Raw genomic sequence first — 17728 nt, forward strand, 5'->3', positions numbered from 1 at the left:
CCAATGTTCCTCACAAGCCTTTTGCATAAAACTGGAGAGGATTCCAACAAGAAACGAAATGTCTGGTTTGGTATTAGTTACGTAGTTGAGACTTCCTACAAGCTATTTATACTTTGTTGCATCCTCAAATTCTTTTCCTTCAATGGATGTGAGCTTTATGTTTTGTTCCATTGGAGTAGTAAGGGGATTGCATTCTTTCATGCCAAACCTATTCAACAGATCTCCAATGTGCTTCTTTTGAGAAAGGAATATGGACTTCAGATGTTGAGTTACTTCAATACCAAGATAGTAATGAACATAGCCCAAATCAGTCATTTCAAAACCTTTCCTCGATTCCTTCTTTATGGATGCAATGTAGCTTTCATTGTTCCCTGTCATCAAAAGATCATCTACATATACCACAAGATATACAACTGTTTTGCCAACCTTCTTCACAAACAAAGTTGCATCATCAAGATCATAATGTTTGAAATTGTGTTTTAGAGGATGCTCAGTTAGCTTTTCATACCAGGCTCATGGTGCTTGTTTGAGGCCATACAAGGATTTCACAAGTTTGCATACTTTATGTTCATTTCCTTTCACAACAAATCCTTCAAGCTGGGACATAAAAACATTCTCTTTTAGATCTCCATTCAAGAAAGTAGTTCTTACATCCATTTGATGAACTTTCCAACTGTTCTGAGTTGCTAGGGCAAAGAGTGTCCGGATGGTAGCCCATTTTTTTGTGGGGGCAAAAGTCTCCTCATAATCAACCCCTTCCTTCTGTGCAAAACCTTTTTCCACAAGCCTGGCTTTGTGCTTGTCAAGTGAGCCATCAGCTTTATACTTGTTCTTGTAGACCCACTTGCAACCAATTGGTTTGGTTCCTAATGGAGGATCAACCAGCTTCCAAGTGCCATTCTTTATGAGGGCATCATACTGCTTTTGCATCGCTTCTTTCCATTATTCATGAGAAGCAACTTCTTTGAAGGAATTTGGTTCAAAATTTGTAGACAAATTCAATTCACAGTCGTAAGAAACATCCATATCAACAAGTGAATCAAAGTCATCTACATCACCTTCATTTTTCCAGTTTGAATTTCTAGTTCCTATCTATCGAACCTCATCAGGATGAACACTTTCAAGTGTCTTTGTCAGTTTCTTTGGGGGACCTTTCTCAGATGGTCCAGTCTGCTCCGTTAATTGAGTTGGGACTGAATCAAGATTGAGTCTTCCAATTCTATCAATCACATCACTTAAAGTATCATCTGTAGTTGGAATTTCATGTGGGGGAGAGAGTGCTTCAAAAGAAGATTCCACAGGTTGATCTAGTATAGGAATCCCCCCTTCAAGATGTGGAATTTGACTATCAAATTCTGGAAATGATTTTGCATTTGTGAATCTATCCAAGTGATCAAGTTGCCGCTCAACAACATTGTCAGTTTTGGATGTTTCAAGAAAGATTACATCTCTAGATACCACAAACTTTTTATTGACTCCATCATAGAGACGATATGCTCTGGAGGTGTTTGAATATCCCAGGAAGATACACTTACGACTTCTTGCACCAAGTTTGTTTCTATGTACCTTGGGTATCAAGGCATAACAGGTGGAACCAAAGACCCTAAGATGCTTTATTGGAGGAATGTGCCCATACCACATTTCATAGGGAGTCTTGTTTCTGATAGCATTAGATGGGCATCTATTCTTTATATACATAACACATAGAACTGCATCAACCCAAAACATCAATTTTACATTTTTGAAAAACATCATGGAGCACACCATATTTAAGATTGTCCTATTCATTCTTTCAGCTACATCATTCTGTTGGGGATTATAAGGCACAATTGTTTGATGTTTGATCCCATGTTGGCGAAGATAGTTTTCAAATTCATTTGAAGTGTATTCTTGTCCATTATCAGTGCGAATAGAGAAAATATGAGATTGTGCATCATTTTCAATCCATGTATGAAAGTTCTTGAATGTTTGAAAAGCATTAGATTTGTTCTTCAATAAATATACCCAACACATTCTGGTGTTGTCATCAATAAATGTCATCATATATTTATTTCCATTTGCAGAAGGAACAAGCATTGGACCACATAAATCTGAATGAATGAGTTCAAGTTTTCTATGTGCTCTTGAATGTGAATCATGAAAACACTGTTTTCTATGCTTTCCTAGAATGCAAGCATCACATTGCTTAAGTTTCCTAGGAATTGTAGGCAAACCAATAACACCATTTTTCTTCAACAAGCGGAGGCTGTCATAGTTCAAATGTCCAAATCTAGCATGCCATAATAAACTTGATGGAAGTGTACCTTCTTCATAATGAGAATTGTATGAGAAATGTTGTGCACGAGCAGAGGTACCCTGCAACTTGAGAAGCCTTTCTTCTTCTATCCCCCTCATGACAAGTGAGTGGTCAGATGCTTTTCTCACCTCAAGCTTGCCATCAAACATATGAATGGAGTGACCTTGCTGGTGGATGTGGACCAAGGACAACAAGTTTCTCTTCAGCTATGGGAGATATAGAACATGATGTAGAAGGAAGTATGGAAGACAAGACAATTTAAGCCTAATTGTGCCAAGCCTTGATGGCTTGAGTTTTGATTGGTCTGCAAAGTATACTGCTCCAACAACATTATTAGTAAATTCTTCAAAAAAATCTTTTTTATGAGTCATGTGGCAAGTTGCTCCAGAATCAAGCAACCAATCCTTTTTCCAAGAAGTAAGTGAAGCATTAAATAAGTCTTCATTTACTCCAATATTACATTGTGCCACAACATAATGAGTGGATTCAGGTGCTTTACCTTTGTCTATGTCATTAGTTTTACCTTTGGGTTGGTTTCTTTGCTGCTCAATTTTGTCCCAAGGTAACTTGCATGCGGAGGCATCATGTGATCCATTTCTTTTGCAGCATATGCAATGCAAATCTAACTTTTCTCCTTGAGAGTGTCTGCCCCCCCTACCTCTGAAATATCTTCCTCTTCCTCTTTGACCACCTCTTCCTCTAGAAGGATCTTGGGTAAGATTATTTTCATTATGAGGAAGGCACACAACCTCTTCAAAAGATTCAGGGGCTGTCTCCTTTCCAAAAGCTTTCTCTCTTTCAACAAATTTTTTTCACAAGAGAGTCAAAGGTAATATCTTTGATATTTCCATTTGCTTGCAATGACTCAAGATAATTGGAGCAAGTAGGATAAAGTGCCTTGAGAAAAGCGATCAGAGGAATATCCAATTTAACCTTAGTGGCTTTGATATCATTCATTAAAGATTTTACTTCAGATGTAAGAGAAAGAGGATCATTATTTTGTAATTCAAGAGTGAAGAGTTTAACCATGAGTTGAACAATTTCAAGTGTAGAGTGTGAGTCATAGAGTTCCTTCAGTTTTTGTAAGGCTTCGAAAGCATTTGAAAATGGTGAAATATGGTGACTCACCTCTTCACTTACTGATGCTGCAATCAATGCATAGGCCTTGCTGTTATTATTTTCCCAAATGGTGAACTCCTTGGCTGAGGTAGGCAGTTCTGGCTCTTTGTCTCCATCTCCAACACACACTCCTTTCCACAACTCATTGAAAATGAGGGTGTGTTTTATCTTTCGGGACCACTCAGGATAGTTATCCTTGCCAGTGAGAACTACTCCCACAATAGATATTATTGAATGCATTATTAAAAGAAAGACTATGTGCTTCAAAATAATGCAGCCTTATTCTTCCTTCTTGATTAGGTAAGAAATTGATTTAATATACAAAGAGCAAAGATATATTCTATCCATATAGAATATCACCATTCGTATCATAATATATGACATACCATCACATACCATTGTATTTTCAACCTTCTTTCATATGATATATCAAGCATTCATGCCCTCGACATTAAAAAAGAACCGCTAATCGCACCATTTTTAATGCATAAATCTTATAGTACGCTCACCGCACCATTATCAATATCATGCAATATATATTGTATTCCAAAAATAATACTCATTGCACACATGGTCTTAGTCTCACACACGGTCTTCAAAATGGGAGCACACAACAAGTTTGAATTTAACACCATAGTCAAGATTTTCGGTTGTCCAAAAGAAATTGTTTAATCACATAATGTAGTCTCTAACATATACATTCCACGGATAATGTCAGTATACCTCAAACAAAACTCGACGCACAGTAACATCAGTCATTAACACACAGGTCCATTAATGCACAAGTCTGACATGACTTCTAGGTTTCGAACAATCTTCATTCCAGAAATTGAATGTCACAAATCGAGTTGCTACTTTCATGAAACTCTACAGTATTCATGCCAACCCCAGCTGCTCTATCAAAGCTCACGGCCATAGAAAACCAATGCATAGAGAACAACACATATGTAATCACCATTCCAATGTAGATAGCAGATCCATGCTCACTGCAATTCCATTCTGATCTACAATCACCGTAGCAGTACACATACCATAGCCTTCATATAGTTCAACACAACAAGGGCTAGCTTGCTATGCCTTAACGCAGCAACCATCAACAGTCATCAACACAAATAACGAATAATGACAGAGGAAAAAAATGACCATAGGGATAGTGTAGCAGAGAGTGGCAAGAGTTTCAATAGAAAGAAGCAACGTTTGTAACTGTTGATATATTGCAGTTACGATACCATATGTATTGGGTATGGCAACTGGTGGGGAGAGCGCAGAAAGGCTGAGCATTTTTTATGCAGGCGGAGCAGCGACAGGAGTAGCGTAGCAGAGAAGGCAGCACTGGTAGGCTTGATGGTTGTGGAGGGTGCCAAAATCAACAGAATAATAATGAGTCACAGGAGATATGAGAGAGATGTCAATCTACAAAGAATTTAGAACATAGGCAAAATAGGAGTTACAAATTAAAGAGGGAAGCCAAAAATGGCATTGGCTCTGATACCATGTCAGACCAGGAGGTAACTCCTCAAATCAATTCATGATATTCATTCAGGCTGATCTTTATTATATACATGAGAGGGAGACTGTTCATTTCATCTCCCGGTGACTCTTCATATTTTCTATTATTTATTTACATCAATTTCAGTTATTCACTCAATCCTGATGATTAGGTGTCAATAGATTATTATACAGATGCCTTGCCAACAAATGTTTATGCTTTTGTTAAGAGAGCTGAAAAAGAGACAATGGATTTAAACTTTACAAAAGCAATCACCCTGGAGAAAGACTTGTGTGCCATTGGACTTACTACTGATGACGATGAATCTAAAGACTCTAAGGAGACTATAAAGAAATATCAACCTTCTTCATGTAAGACTAGAGAAAAGCATTATGTTTATGTTGAAAGCTTGAATAAATATTTAAAACCACTCACTAATGAATTCTCAGAATTAAAGAGAAATTAAAGTGAGGATTCTGCACGTAGCAAGCCCCCCTAATTCTTTCTTATTTAGAAGGAATAACAATAATAAACTAACTAAGTTTGTCCAAAGATCAAATGTTGTGTTGAATATTTAGAGTATTGGCACAGATGACTATTTCTCCTTTCATCAAGAATGTCATTCAAAGGAAACATTCCCATAGTGGAACCACAAATGAATGCTCTGGTAGCCCATATTGTTGATACTTTACTAGAAGATGAGCAATCTGAATAGATAGAAGAAAAAAAATGAGCCTACAACAGATGAGGAAAGTACAAGTATCAGACATTTAGTTACTACCTTCAATTTAATTATCAGTGCTGACAAGAAAAGTGTTGAAGAACCACCTCAAAGTGAGGCTCCCCTCAGAAACAAACTAGTCGTTATAATTTGAGGAGCAAAAGGCCCATTTATGAATAGGAAGTGACAAGGCAAGAATTGAAAAAGAAATTGTTAAGAAGGATCTCACTACCAACCAATCTTGGTCAGAACACACAAAACAAGTCTGTAAATGTTGTCGCTTCTAAGAACACTTTTGCTAGTAGTAAAAATAATTATATCACTTTGGAAGTTTCTAATAAAGATACACCTCTAAGAACTACACCACTGCCAACTAAAAATGAAGCTATTGATCATAATATGTGGAAGACTTGAAAATATCTCGTGTTAATATTTTCATCTTTGAGCTCACAAAGATAACAAGCTAGTGAGAGTTGCCTATCTAAGCCTTCTAACAATCTTCAGCAGGTGACAAAGTTTCTAATTCTCAAAAGGTGTCTGGAAAGTCTCCTAAAACTCTCAAATCTGTGGTTAACATTGTAACTTTATATTCTAACAATATCCCCCCCCCCCATTTTTGCTAATCTTTGAAATCTTTAATTACAATTTCCATAATTGTTTGGTTGATTCAAGTGCATCTCTGAATGTAATGCCATTATATATTTCTAAGAGAATTAATGATAAATGGGATAAAACCGATCCACAAATCATTCATCTAGACAGATCACTTGTCCAGGCCATTGGTGAACTCAAGAATGTTATTATCTACTTGTCATCAGACCATTGGGTACAACAATGCATTAGAATTGTATTATGGACATCCGTGAAGACTATAGCATACTCCTAAGTAGAGTTTGGTCTAGTAAATTGCAAGGGTATTTTGCAACCAATTGGTCACAGTTATGGCTTCCATATAATGGAAGAAACAACCATATTTGAGTGGAAAGTGAAACCTACATGAAATATAATGTGACACCACTTGAGGGTCATAATGAGTATGTTGGCTTTGCAGACATAATATTTGGAAATTGTTTCTTGGAAATTGATCATGGGTTTTATCAAGCACAACCATCACCCATCCCACTAGATACACAGTTGGAGCTCCTTCCTTGCACTCCAACTGGTGCTAATGAATCTTGTAATATAATGTATATAATAATAATAGTGTAGGAACCAATTTAGTAGCTGACAATATTTGAAGTTTATACTTTGATGGTTCAAAAATGTAGGATGAATCTAGAGGTAGTTGCGTTCTCATAGACCCACATAACAAGAAGTACATCTTGTCATGTCATTTGGAGTTTGAGTGCACAAATAATATTGCCGAATATGAAGAAATTTTCCTTGGGTTAAAGAAAGCCATTGACCTAAACGTAGAACTCCTCAAGGTAATTGGTGACTTAGAAGTGGTTACTCACGAGGTACAAAATACTATCCATTGTGTCTCACCAGTTTAAAAAAATACCAATAGGAGGTATGGTGAATTATTACTTATTTAAAAGATTTTAATAATATTTATATTCCTAGAATTAGAAGTCTCGTAACTGATACATTAGCTAATGTAGTCGTTAGAATGTCACCTTTGATAAATGGTTTTTCTATAGAGATTTTATATGAACCATCTATGCCTGCTAATGTAACTAAATTTTGTGTTTTCAATGATGACCAACAGATACTGCATTTTATGGCTAATGCGAACATGTTCAACTATGCGGTCATCGAAGAAGATGAGCATGATAAGGCTTTTCATGAAGCAACAGATGTAGTGAAGGGTAATACTATGCCTAAAGGTGTACTGTCCCTGGAAAAATTATATGACCTGAAAAACCAATTTAGAGTACCAATTAATACTAAGAATCAAAGTTCAAAGTTGGCATTTGAACAAGTCAACCTAGGAACCCAAGATAATATAAAATATGTAAACCTTAGTACATGTTGCTTTCCACACGAATGACAATCATTTATTCGCCTTTTCAAATAGTACTAATATGTGTTTGCATGGAATTATGATGATTTGAAGACATATGATACTCATATTATCCATCATGTCATTCTCATTGAAGAAGAGGTGAAACTATTTCAGCAAAAGCTAAGGAAAGTTCATCTAATGCTAGACCCTCTAATCCAAAAGGAATTAAGGAAACTACTGGATGCTCTAATCATTTTTAAGGTCTGACATTCTACTTGGATTTCAAAGTTGGTCCCTGTCAGGAAGAAGTCTAGTGAGATAAGGTTATGTGTCGAATTTCACAATCTCAAATGGGCATCAGACAATGATAATTATATGGTGCCATCCATGGAACAAATCCTCCAAATAGTATCTGGGTCTGAGATGTTCTCACTGTTAGATGGTTTTTCTAGCTACAACCGGGTCCTAGTGGCAAAACTAGACTTCCTCAAAACCACTTTTATGACCAAGTGGGGAACATGTGCCTTTAAGCGCATGCCATTCGGGCTTATCAATGTTGGTGCCACATTTCCAAGAGCAAGGACATTGCTTTCTGTGGCCTGATTGGCCAAAGTGTGGTAGTTTATATGGATGATGTAATTGTATTCTCTAAAAGAAGATCAGACCATGCACATCATCTGAAACAAATATTTGAGAGATGTCGTAAGTATGGTATCTCTCTCAATCCCAAGAAAAGCATATTTAGTGTGTTAGAGGGCACTCTCGTAGGACACATCATTGCCAAGAGTATAATCAAATTTGATCCAGAAATGTTCAAAGCTATAACCTGATTCTAATTCCCTGTAAACAAGAAGGCTATGCAATCTTCTTAGGGAAGATTAATTTCCTGTGCAATTCCATCTCTGATTATGCTCAGCTAGTTAAACCATTGTAAGAGATGATAAAGAAAGGTGCAATATATAAATGGGACAAAAAAGAGAAGGATGTTTTTTCTCATTTTAAACAAACTATTATTGACATGCCTGCATTGTTTAGTCCTGATCATGGTAAGGATTTCCTGCTTTACACTTTCACTTTAGATTCACTTATTGTAGTCGTATTGATGCAGAACGATGTTGAAGGAAAGGAACAACCTATTTATTTCATGAGTGCAGGCTTAAATGGGTCAAAACTAAACTATCATGCCATTGATAAACAAGATTATGCTAAATATAAGGTAGTCAAGCATTTCAATCCCTATCTCCTTCAGTCTCACACGACTGTATATGTGCCTCAGCTAACAATTAGGATGATCTTTGTACAACAAGAGTTCAAGGTGAGAAGAGGGAAAATTAGATGAATTGTTTGCCAGAATATGATTTGGAGTTTAAACCATTTCATATTATTAAGGGTCATCACTTCTTTCAACTTATAGCCAAAGCGAGAGATGTCGCAGAACAAGATTTTTAAGGATGAGAGCAGGAAATAGAGATGTATAACTTTGAACAAGTTCCCCAGACAAGCTCAACAACACCATGGTATTTAGATATATGACAATTCCTAGATCTCAACACATTTCCCACACATTTATGAAACAAATAAAAGAGGGAAATCCACCTTAATGCTCTATCTTATCAGCTTGTTCATGGAGTGCTTTTCAGAAAGCACTATAATGGAGTTTTGTTAAGATGCCTAGAGCCTCAAGATACATAAAAGCATTAAGAGATTTGTAGGACGGACTGACTAATAGTCACTATGAGGGTGATACAATTGCACATAAATTAATGAGGGTTGGTTATTATTAGCCCAACATATTCAAGGATGCTCATGCTTATGCTTGTAAGTGCCCAACTTGTCAGAGATGTGCTGGACGAGATACAAAATTAGCCACTCCGCTGCTACCAGTAGCAATTGAGGAACCATTCTAACAATGGGGACTAGATGTTATTGGAGAAATATTTCCACATTCGTCAATGCATCACCAATACATTTTGACAATGAAATATTATTTTACTCGATGTACAGGAGGAGTTCCTTTAAGACAAGTTAATGACGAGGAAGTCTTCCGATTCCTAAAACAAAACTTTATAGCTAGGTTTGGTGTTCCAACGTCTCTTATCTTTAATAATGTGACTTATTTTTCTTCGTTGACCTCGCTGAATGTGGTTGCAGTATATTCTGGATTTTCCTTCCGAATACCTAGTTAAAATAACTGGCTACCTGGGTCCGGCAGGAGATATTACGTCTCTGACTTTTCAAACCAATAAGAGGAAACTCAAACCATGCGGGCCAGAGGTTGGAACTCCGTTTTAGATTGATGCTGATGCACTTGGCGCGATTGTGGGGTTGTTTGGAACTTCCCTTAACTCACTTGGCGCTTACATCCCGCGAGCCTGAAGTCCACAATAAAAGTAAAAAATAGAATAATGGCCATAGGCTTATTAGTCTATGTCTAGTACTATGTAATAAAAATACTCTTTTATGTTTTATGTTTAGTACTATGTAATAAAAGTACTCTATTGTGTTTTATGTTTACGAAGCTTAACTAGATGTTGATGTCATTTACATGATTGACCTTACACTTTTAGGTACTAGATGATAAAATGCTTTATTTACTTTTTATATTAGTTAAAGTTATGTTCTATTTACTTTTTATATTTATTAACTTCAACCAGAGAGTAGTGGATAAATTACACTCTATTTTAATTTTGAAGTCCAAAATTCTCTGTTTCTTTCCATACAGTTTAATTAACAAAATTCAAGGTTAATGTTATTTATATCCCATGCGAAGATGATGATTTATAGGTTAAAGGTTAAAATATTAGAATATTATATTAAAAAGCTAAAAGATTATGTGAAATGTTAAGAAGGGTGTTAGTTAAATTTTTTAGATTTTAATTTAACTTTGCATAAATATGTAATGGAGAATAGAAGGGGCAAGAACAGGTAGAATGATGTGGTGTGATTAATTTTGGTGGATGATTGATTTTTTTCATTTTCTTATATTTTTCTATTAGTGGATGATTAATAAAAAAAAGGTGTTTGTACAACATTATTATGCAACAAACAAAATTCAAGGCAATTTCATTATATAGTATATATATACCACGTAACCAAAAGGCATTAACCAACTTGGAAAAAGCATCAACATCTCAAAAGAAACACACTAGGTGTCTAATAAGATCGTAAGGGGTTTCTTAGGAAACCAATGAATCCGTAATGATTCCTAGAGCATTTACATTGCAATCCACAAATATGTGAAATGTGAAATGTCAATGTTTCACACGAGGTTGGGAAAGTATGTGAAATGTCAAAGGGATTCTAAATGGTTACTTATATCTTTCTTTTTAATTTGTATAGATCTATGTAATTGAAAGGAGAACGTACGAAAACTTATAGGAAAAATGATGTAATTCAAAACTAAGGTTTTTGCATGTATTATTAATGTTGTGGACTAATTTTGCTAGATGATTGAATTATTTGATTTCTTCTTCCATGATTGAATTGTGAATATAATATTTAATGATTTCAACTAATTTCATATAGTTTATTTACTATCGTGGGAATGAAATATATAGTTTTGTTAAATAAATTTATTTTATTTTATTTTTTTATATGAATATGTTATGTGAAATGTAAAGATTTTTATTTTATTTTTTTTAGGTTTTTTAGTTTTTTTTTAAATTATGTGTTATCTCGTTTTTAGAAAATTTGAGTTTACATGATTTTTTTTTAATTATCTTAAATTAAATTTTCTTTTCATTTTACTTCACGTTTGATTGTTTAGGAATGGTGGATGGAAATAATTTTATTTTATAATTTTCTATATATATAACATATGTTTGTTCATATTTAGAGTTATATAGTCGATCTTGAATTTATAATTTAAGGGGATTGGATTTTTTCAAAATAAAAGATTCAAAAATTGACTAATTCACTATTTTGAATGTAATATATTCACTTTCTTTTTATAATATTATAACTATGACTTATACAAAGTGCGATAAAGTAGAAACATTTTTTTTTTTTTTTGCTAAACTTATGTTTCATTTATTATTATTATTGCTTAATCCACTAAGTGAGTGAAGTAACAATTTAATATCAAATAAAGGTGAAGCAAACATTTCACTAAAACATGTTTTCTTATATTACTATTATTATTAAATATTATTTTATGAGCATCCTAATTTTCATATTATTTCAAAATACGGTAACTATTTTGATATTTGACACTTATCTGGACCCATTTTAGATTGATATATAATGTTGATTTCAATTGAATGTCTTTATGTCCCATCCCTAATTTATTAAATTGAAGAGAAAGTTTCATCATATCACCAAAAATGAAGCTATGAAGCCTAACGACTCCTATATGATATATCACAGTGATTCATTGTTTGATTTAGTGGCTAGTCCCACCAAGCATTGAAGAAGTTGGTACTTAAAGAATTTGAGGGATCTGTTTGTTGAAATTCTAGGAATACCACATAAGAGGGATATTGATTTCTCCATTTATTTGTTACCTAGAGTTTCCATACTATCCAAGGCATCATACATGGTGAGAACACCCTAACCTAAGGAATTGCAAATGCAACTAGACTATCTTCTGAAGATCAAGTACATATTCCCAAGTGTGCCACCTTGTGGTGTCTTGATGCTCTTTTTGGAGAGGAAATATGGTACATCAAAGTTTTTCTTTGATTTCAAGTAGTATTACAAAGGTGACAATGAATAAAATGTATCCTTTCCCAAGAATAAATTACTTATTTGATCAAATGAGAGGGGTTAAGGTGTTCTCCAAGGTTGATATAAGATTAGGGTACATTAGGCAAGGATTAAGGAGGAGGACATCAACAAGATAACATTCAAAGCATGATACGGTCATTATGGGTTTGTAATGGTGCCATTTGGGCTATCCAATGTACTAGATGTTTTTATGTGCCTTATGAATGGAATTTTTGGAATTATTTGGATTAGTTTGTCATTGTATATTTGTATGACATCCTTTTTTACTGAAAATATAAAGAAGATCAAGAATATCAATTGGCGATGGTCTCCCAAATGTTGAAGGATCCTCAACTATACCAAGATGATCAAATGATGATTTCACCAACACTAGATTCATTATCTGGGTCATATCATCTAAGAGGTAGGTGTGGTAGTTGACCCACAGAAGATAAAATCTTGCAGATTTATGTGGTGTTGATTTTGTGATTGTGTTGTCGAATGAATATGTACTAAACGAGATTTATATTATCTATCTGTTATATTAATCAATTTTGAATATATAAGGATATTTTGAGAAAACCTATTTTGTTTAACAAAATCTGGTCTGTGATACTATTATATGCATCTGTGATTTTATTTGAATACCAAGTTAGTGTTTATAAAATAATATTGTCTTCCATTCTCTAATAGAATATTACTTTTATGTCATTCTCCATTAAAATAATAATTTACCTCCCTTTTCTAATAAAATATTATTTTCTCACCATTCTCCATTAAAATATTAATTTCCTTTTTTCTCCCACAAAATAATATTTTCTCCTTTTTATTTAATATCTCCAAAATTCGCAAAAATCCTTAGTGAATTTTGCACTCAATAAAAAATTCTTGTCCTTAAGCAATGCCTTAACAATCTCCCATCACTATTTGCTGACCAAAACTATCATTGCAAACAATACTAGGGTCTCAAATGTGCCACTAAGTCATCCTTGTCTCATGCGCTATCTTGTCATAAAGGAGTCTCTTGATACCAAGATCCCAAGCCATTCTTAAAAACATGAAACATCCCTTGCTCCACCCATTTTCCAATCATGTATAAGCTCTAGAAGTCCTCTGCATACTATCCATGAGTAGAGCATCACAATAATATAAAATCCCAAGAAAATCAGTGTAAGCTTGCCCTACTGAGTAGCCAATCTCATGTACTTCAAGAGTAGGCTCCTAAAGATACAATCCAACCCCTACGAAGATGAATTCTCACTCGCATGAGCTCCCCCTGATCATCCTGCCATGCTAGTGAAGTCCCCTATGCCAACCACAAACCACTAAAACCCAATGGAAGATCTGAATGATCTCCCCTTATACGAACCAAACCACCCTTGAGGCTAGCTAAACCATGAAATCTCATGATGCTTAGATCCCATGCCAGTCTCAGAAGGGTGCCACCATGCTGATGTTGTGCCACTATGACTATGATAAACAACTAATCGTGCATAGAATGTATCCTCCTCTCCCGGAACATGACAAAAAAAATTTGTGAAGTACATACTCATCCTTGCCTGGCATCTCCATGATATCAATGTCTACCCATCTATTGCTAATCTTGATCCAAAGCGAAAACAAGGAAAATTGGCTTGCCACGTGATAAAGGCCATGGTGCTCCCCCATATGTCAAACTAAGAGTGAGCTGGGTCACTCTGTGTCTTGATCCCACTCATCACGAAATAGAGTGACCAACCATCTAACCGTATCCTTGGATCCCATAGCCATATCCGTTGTAGCATAGTCATGAAAACTACTGGCACCAACTCGTTCCACGTCTTGGGTCCTTGGATGTGATCAATATATGTACTCCATGCACCCTAGATCAATCTGGTGCATGCAATACTTCCTTGTGCCTACCATACCACATTATGAGATCTGTTATCTTGCCTCTTGTTGGTGCTTCCCAAAATTGTCTAGAGTCTAAACATCTGCCTACAAGATGGGTCCATCAACCATTATTAATGCTCATGATACATATTGGAATGTATTTTCCAATAGGTGTCATGCATCTCCCTAAATGTGGGCTCAAGGATGGAGCACATGTTACCCCTGCAATAGATCATACCATCCCTAATCCTGCACCTGCCAACTCACACCCTGACCATATTCCATGGTTGGAATGCCTCTCTCCTGATGCACCATGTCATGTCCATCTTTCTTAGATGAACACCCTAGGTCATGTTGCTCATGATGAGAGAATCAAGAAATGATAGTCAAGTCCCTTGTCTCAGTGTGCAATGTTGGAGAGTGATAAACGAAAGCTCATTGTCAGCCCTGTGATTAACTCGCTCTCCAAATATGGGTGTGCCCAACCTAATGGTGTGTCTGATGTCCTCGTCAGAAGATATGTTTGGTGGAAACACTCCAACAACGTGTTGTGCATCATCATGCTCTCTTGTCGATAAATATGCACCCCTGCACTCCTATGCATAGCACTGAACTCCACAACACAAATTTGTGCGCCATTGGATACCAACGCTCAGTATCCTACCACCTTGTACCATATGGCATCCCTTATGTATCAATGCATCTACCATGCTGCCAGTAAGCCCTCCACAATGTGAGCCATATCTCCTCACCTTCCCTAACAAACATGAGCAGTTTAACTGCCCATAGGCTAACAAAATTGACACTACTCATGTGCATATCCTTAGTATCTCTTGTGTCCAATATACTAGTAAGAGAGAATTGTATCCATGCAATGCCCTGTTTGGTGGCCTACCAATGCTACCTCCTACCAGCTCTTGCCATAGTGGGATAATCACCCAATGACACCACACATAATCAATATCCCAAGAAATCTCATAAAACCTATCTGCGCCCCTGTCAAACCATATTGTTACTAATGTTGATAGAGATATGAAAGTGTGTGGGTGCTCGATCACCAAATCCATCACATTGTTAATGCCACCACTAACCAAACCCATGCTGTGGTAAGGAATCCCACCTGGATCCCAATAACAATATGGCACTCAAACTCCTCTAGTAACCTATGATGCCTTCTAGACTATGGTCCTATCCATGGATATATCAAGGAACCTAGCTAGCTCCACTAGATACCAACTCAATATCTCTCGCCATCCAACCCTAAGAGAGGGATTGAATGCACATACACCCATACATGGAACAACTCCCATCTATGGATGCTACGCCTTGTGCAACTCATGTTGTATCATCTCACAATCCTATTCAACACATGACATCTATATTGATAACTGTGCCTCTCTCTCTCCAATGTGTAGAGGTAACTTAACAATGCTATCAACCTCACCTATGTATGTCTGAAGAGGGCTACTCCAACACTCTAATGTGTACTCCTCTAACTATACCATTAATTAATCTAAATTTTCTCTAATGTGAGTTAGCCTTTTCGATGTCTCGACAAAAACTGCTCTAATTCCATCTAGATCCTTATTCTATTGCAGAATGGTCTCTCGAATTGTTGTGGCCTTCTTTTTCAATGCTACAAAGTTGACTTGGAGCTGATGAAACTAATGTGGGAAGCTAACATCTATAAACTTGGTCACAACTCTAGGTACCTATGTGTCTCTTGGCACCTCATCAATGGTGGGTAACTATGTGTCCCCTGGAAGCTCATCAATGGGTGTATCCTTAATTTTCTCCACCAATGTGTCAATTGGGGCTACCAAAGGAAACTCTAACAAGGGTGGCTCTTGTGTCACATTGGGTGTATCCACATGCTCCTCACAATATTGTGTGCCCTAAGTCTCCTTCTTAACACCTCCTCAGGCTCGCTATCAGTGTACTTTTGCCCTAGCCCCCACGATCTGGAGTAAGATCTCCTCATGACCCCATCATCTAATTGCTCTCATCCTATCCACTCCTCTTGAAGAGGTCTGGTGCTCATATTCTGCTAAATTTTCCCACATGGAGTGAGTGGATTCATTCCCATGGTATGCACACCTCTAGTGCCTCTTTTATAAGGATGAGGATAGCTTCGTTTTATTCCCTTACTAACACACAATTGGGCTAAAATCTCTATCATATCCTCATTGTTTCTGAGGATATCCTCCATGATTCCCTGTGTACTCCTCCCCTTTTGCACCATTGTAACATCCATAAATTTCACCAATCATTATGCATGGATGCCTACACCTCCATGATCTTGCTATCTTCCCCATACCTAGCCAAGATCATGCTCTGATACCACTGTAATATCCCATTTTATAAATTTTCCTAATTTATTGGGAAATTTCTATTATAAATTTCTCCAAGAAATTGCAAAATAAGAACCATGAATTGCAGCAAAGAAAAATAATATTTCCAAATAAACCCATAAATGCAACAATTTTAAATAACACAAAAAATGGAGAATTGAGCAGCTTTAATTATTTACTAGCACAATTACATATAAATCTCTTGATATAAATAACTGCAGTGACAACCACAGAAAATCTGCTACAATAATAAATTGGACCTCCAAAATAGATTAGAGATAAATAAGATGCACCTATGAATTATTGCCTAGAAATTCTATTGTTACTGATGCTAGAGGTGAACTATGATTTATGCCCTCAAATCTACTCCAAAATTTATGTAAAATTAACTCGAGGCTTCTCTCACTGAAATCTACCAAGCCCAAAAAAATCTTGGGCTAATTCTAGCTGACCTTGAAAACCAAAAAAAATGTGAATTAACCAAAAGATATTGTTGATGCTGTTGGAGAACAACTGGAATTTATGCGCTCTAAAGTACTCATAAATTTATGAAAATTTAATCCGAAGCTCCTCACATCAAACCCATAAAAGCATAAAAATGGTTTGGCTTAACTCCAAGTGAAAATTGAACCCATAATGTGATGCAAACTACCCAACTAACCAACAATATGCCATACAATAGGAATGCACAATTCTAGCTTGAATATTACCCATAAAATTCTCTAAAATTAGCTATAGGATACTCACGCCCAAACCAACAAAAACCATAAATTGTTTGGGCTAATTCTAGCTAATCCAGAATGCCCAAAATAGAGCGAATTTCGAGCTACATAGCTTTGCACCCAACTAGAGGTGAACTATTGAGAAATGATAAAAACCTACGGTAAATGACTGAGAGCTTATGCATAAATATCCTCTGGAAAATAACTATCACTCCCAATTAAAAACTCCCAGCAAATACCAACACCAAACACCAACAAAAACTCTCTTCTCCAACCCCTACGCACGCATGCTCTATAAGAGAAACTTCAGCTCGACCAAAAGATACAAGAACAATTTTGAAAATTGGTGCCAAACTCCTCCTCTAACCAGTATAAAATCTCCTACAAATACTCGAAACCTATAATAGAAAGGTGTTGTTTCCAATAACCTCTGGGGTTTGTCTTCTGCTCCCAGAAAATATCAAATTTCTGTTTGAATTTTCTGCAATAAACTCTAATGGAAGTCC

Source organism: Pinus tabuliformis, chromosome 3_1 (genome assembly GCF_031772625.1).
Source record: "Pinus tabuliformis cultivar Carrire ecotype Pingquan chromosome 3_1, CPIR1, whole genome shotgun sequence".
Classification (NCBI taxonomy): domain Eukaryota; kingdom Viridiplantae; phylum Streptophyta; class Pinopsida; order Pinales; family Pinaceae; genus Pinus; species Pinus tabuliformis.